Below are 4959 nucleotides of genomic sequence, written 5' to 3'. Positions count from 1 at the left end.
GGGGCGGGAGCCGCCGCCGGCCGGGCACGGGGGGAGCGGCGGAGGCGGCGGCGGGGCGGGGAGAGGGCGTGGGGCGGCGGGCGGGGCCGGCACGGAGTGGGAGGATGGAGGGCGATGCGACGGGGAGTGAGGGGGTGATCCCTAAGGGGGTGGTTCCTGACGGGGCGATCCTTGAGGACGGTGAGGGTCCGTCCCTGAGGGGCAGATTTGGAAGATGAGGGGGCGATGCCTGAGAGGCAGTTTTGAGGGTAGGGGGGGCATTTTCCTGACGAGCAACTAGGGGAGCAATCCCTGAAGGGCAGTTTTGGGGCATGAGAGGATGCGACCCTGAGGAACCAATGTGGAGGAGTGAGAGGGACAATTTTGGTGGCTATCCCCGGGGACAGTTTGGGGGATGAGGGGACGAGCCCTTAGGGAGGGGTAAGAGGATGATCCCTGAAGAGTTGATCCCTGAAAACTGCCTCAGAGGCAGTTTGCCGCACAAAGAGGGCGACTTTTGAGGAGGTGAGGTTCAGTCCCCGAGAGACAGTTTTTGGGCATGAGGGGATGATCCCTGAGGGGGAGTAAAGGGATGATCCGTGATGATCCATGAGGGGGTGATCCCTGAAGTTGATGAGGGGCCAAACCTAAGGAACAGTTTTGAGGATAAAGGAGCATTTCCCTGAGGAGCAACGTGGAGGGGGCGGCAAGAGGCGCAATCCTTGAGGGGCAGTTTTGGGGATGAGGGGGCGATCCCTGAGGAGGATGAGAGCACATCCCTGGAGTGAAAGGGGCCATCTCCGAGGAGCAAGGAAAAGGGAGAGATTCCCAGAGAAGCAATGAGGGGGAGTGACAGAAGCAATCCCTGGGAAACAGTTTGGGAGATAATAGCGATTCCCCAAGGAGCAACGTGAAGGGGACAAACGGGAGCAATCCCTGAGGTGCAATTTTGAGGGATAGGGGGAGCATCCTGTGAAAGGGATTATTCTGAGGAGGATGAGGGATTAGGGAGCCCAGAGAGCAGTTTGTGAAGGGATGAGAAATGGGGGTGCAACTCACAAAGAGGTTGGGAGTTAAGGGGCTGAAGGGAGTCAGTGCTGGGGTGAGGAGTCAGGGAGGTTTGGGCTGTGTGGAGTGAAGTGAGGGTTTTCCCTTCATGATCTCACACACCAGCCATTCCTCTGCAGCAGAGCCAGGCCTCCAGCATCCCCGAGCCCTGCTTCCTGCCCAGCATGCCCGTTCCTCACAATAATCAGCTCGGAGCTCCTGGCTGCTGCTGCTGACGCAGGCCTGGAGCACCACAGGACACCACATTACCACCACAGGTGTTACCTTGCACAAACCCCGGAGCCACAGCACCCTGATCCCTCACCTGGCCATGCCCTGCTGCTCCTGCTGGACCTGCTCAGCCAGAAACCACTGGCCAGTGTTGTCCCCACCGATGGCATCTCCTCGCCAGGCAGCGCGAGGTGGAGATGGCGCAGGGGCAGGAGCCGGCTGCAAAGCAGAAGATTAATTAAGAGGCTGTGCCACTGCCTCGCTGTGATCTCAGTAACTGAACCGTTAAAGTGATTTATTCTTCACAGGGTAATTACATTTCCCCTCTCTCTGTTATCCGTCCCCTGATCTGTGCTGCGCACACACGCAGTCAGGAGCAGGCGTGTGCTCCGTGAGCCGAGGTGTCAGAGGGGAGGTGGCCTGGCTGCCCCTTCTGCTTCCTGTGCCTCGGCGTTACAGCTTCTGTAGCACACAGAGATGTGCTGTTAGTGTGGATTGCGTGCACTTTGTGTGGATTCAGTGCTTCCACAGCTCTGGGATCTCCCCATGAACCACCATGGCCAGACAGCAGTGCTGCTACACCACTGACTTCGATTGAGAGTTTCCAGCCTGGCTTTGTATTGTGTTATCAATACCCATTTCTGCTGCATTCTGTGCTGTCAGGTTTCTTGCTGCATTTTTAAAGCTGCCATTTCAGATGGACAAGTTTGGGAAACTCCTATGCAGAGCTCTCATCCTAACAGTCCCAGTGCAGGCAGGAATGAGTAGGAGCCTTTAGAATCAGAGAACAATAGAATCACTAATATAGGAAAACATTTTTAAGATCAAGTCCAACTGTTACCCCATCACCACCACCATGTTCACCACTGAACCATGTCGCCACGTGTTTTTTGAACAATTCCAGGGCTGGAAAAACACCATTTTAGAGTATCTATTTAGAGTATTAGAAATAGTATTTTTCAGAGGAACAGTCCTTTTTCCTGTGAAATCTTTCATTTATTAACAATAACCGGGCACTCAGTACAACCAGCATTCTCTCTTAAAACGCTGCATCCTTTACTCTTGAACACCATTTGCTCGGCACATCGCTCCCCCCTTTCCGGCCCAGCTGCTTGCACACAGCTCCGCGTCACGCTTTTCCCTCGGGGCCGCGCAGCCTGGCCGCCCGCCCGCTCCCTGCTCAGGCCTGTCCTGCTGGCGGATGCTCCTTTCGGGCCAGAAACATTAGAGGGAGCTGGAGACGCGCGGTGCCCGGCTGGGTGGATGGGCGGACGTGGCTGGTGGCTGGCAGGAATGGTCTGGAGGCGCGTCCGGGGAGCGCTGGCTGTGTGATCCCGCACTTCTCCAGCTCCAGGAGTGCCACTGAGGGGCTCCTGCCCTGCCTGGGAGGTGCGGCATCATCCAGCCCATGCTGCTGGTGGACGCTGAAGCTTCTTCACGCTGCTTCAAAATCCCAGCAAATTCATCCTCGACGAGCTTAGAGGTGACCTTATCACTCTCTACAACTTCCTGAAGGGAACGTAGCTCTCAAGCTACGTCAGGGAAGGTACAGGTTAGATATTAGGAAAAAATTTTGCACTGAAAAAATAATAAAGCACTGGAATTGTCTTCCCAGGGAGGTGGTGGAGTCACCATCTCTGGATGTGTTTAAAAAAAGACTGGACATGGCACTTAGTGCTGTAGTCTAGTTGAGGTGTTAAGGCATAAGACTTGATGATCTTAGAGGTCTCTTCCAACCTCATTATTCTGTGATTCTGTGATTCTGAGCTGTGGTGCCTCCAAGGGCTCGGTGTGCCTGCCTGGGAGGTCGGGTGCTTCTCCATCGCATGGGGAAGGGATTCTGCACCCACTCAATCCTGATCTTTCCAGCTCCACCAGCCTGCTCTGTGCTCGCCATGCCAGCCCTGCCATCCTACATCAGACAGATCCTGGTTATTCAGCCCGTGGTGAACCGAATCAGGGTGATTTTGGTTGTGGCAGGAGCCAGAGGCTTAACTCAGGACCAGTGTAAGGAAACACAGCCGTGGATATCAGGGATAATGGCCCAGAGATCTGTGTGGGACACTCACCATGGTGCTGTGGGATGGGGTGAGGGGTTTGCTGCAGCAACCCAACACCAGCACAGTGGTGATCAGTGGTGTGTTAGACCAGAGAAATGAAAAGATGAGTGTCATACAGGAGACTTTACCATCCCAAAAATAAACCTGGGAACAAACGCTCCTATAAAAGGCTCGGCGTCATTATTTCTGGGTCTGGTAGCCAACAGATTCCTTCAGAGATCAGGCACCGGGCAAAGGCAGCGCTGTTTTAGCTGGGTCGTTCACAGGGTGAGCAAAAGCCTCACCCCAGCAGTAACCCTGGGCAGGAAAATCGCTGGGGTTCAGCTGGTGGGATGAAGGCTGACCCCATCCAGGGCTTGACATGGAGGGTCTCACAAGGCTATGAGTGGAATCTGCTATCAGCTGGAATGAAACCAGTGGGACTGGAGTGCTCAGAGTTGGATAGCAGAGAACATCTGGCTTTTCTTCACCTCGTGGAGGCAGAAAAAAAACATGTAGAATGTGTGCTCCAAGCAAAAGCTGGAAATGTGTGTTCCAAGCAAAAGCCAGGTAGAGGCATCTCTCCCCTGACTGAGCAGCTCCCCTCGAAGGAGACATTTTAGGATGTAAGGAAGCTCTGAGGAAGCCTGCATGGCAAAGACAGAAACACCCCGGTGTGAGCCAGAGGAGAGCAAAGCGGGACCTGCCAATCCCTGTGCCTCAGCACCAAGCCTGGATCTAAACCTCCAGCCAGGTGAGAAGGTGACTCACGAGGCCCAGGGCCCACTCCAGCCATGGACACAGCTCTCCTGGGTTTTGGGAAAACCTGACCCTGCTCTGCTCCTGCTGGCCGTGCAATTCCACCCCGAGCTGGAATCCCGTGGGAAAGCCAGACCTGCACCCCATGGCTCTCCAAAATTCACCCTTCACCATCCAAAACCACAAACAAGGCTGACCAAGGCCTTCTCCAGAGAGTGGGGGAAAGAGACGTGCCACGCTGTGCCACTGCCACCGAGGCTCCCGGTGCAGAGGGAGCAGCCACAGGAAACACAGGCAGGGCCAGACCTGCGTGCTGGGCTCTGCTGGGGTGCACATCACTCACTCCCTGAGATGACTTCAGAGGGAGAACCACCAGACAAATCACACCAAAATGGCACATCCTACCAAAAACCCCAGACTGGTTTGTTTGGGCTGCCTGGATAGGAGACATGATTCTCTGCAAAATGCACAGGAGTTCTTTCCTTCTGTGTCCCCTCCCAGGAAATATTTTAAAAGTACAAAGAAAAAATTAAATATTTTTTGGATCCAAACCAGCTGTTTTGCATCACAACACACTTCACACCTTCCACTCCGCATTGCCCAGTGCGGGTTTGGGGTTCACCGATGGTTCAGGAGAGCAGTCTGGGCTGAGGGAATGCAGGTTACTCACTCCAGGGCGGTTTTGTGGGCAGACGTGGAATCAAAATGTTGACTCATCGCCAGATCATCATGTGTCACCAGCAGAGCCGAGCTCAGACCCAAAATACTGAGGACACTCCATCTTTGCTCCTGCCCAGCTGCCTCGGTGCCCTGGGCTGGAGCCAGGTGTGACCCCACCGGCCACCCCAGCGCTGCGGCCACTCCGATCCGACCGTGACCCCATGGCTCCGTTAAATCCCGAGGA

Source organism: Hirundo rustica, chromosome 26 (assembly GCF_015227805.2).
Source record: "Hirundo rustica isolate bHirRus1 chromosome 26, bHirRus1.pri.v3, whole genome shotgun sequence".
Classification (NCBI taxonomy): Eukaryota; Metazoa; Chordata; class Aves; order Passeriformes; family Hirundinidae; genus Hirundo; species Hirundo rustica.
This window is presented reverse-complemented; position numbering follows the sequence as displayed.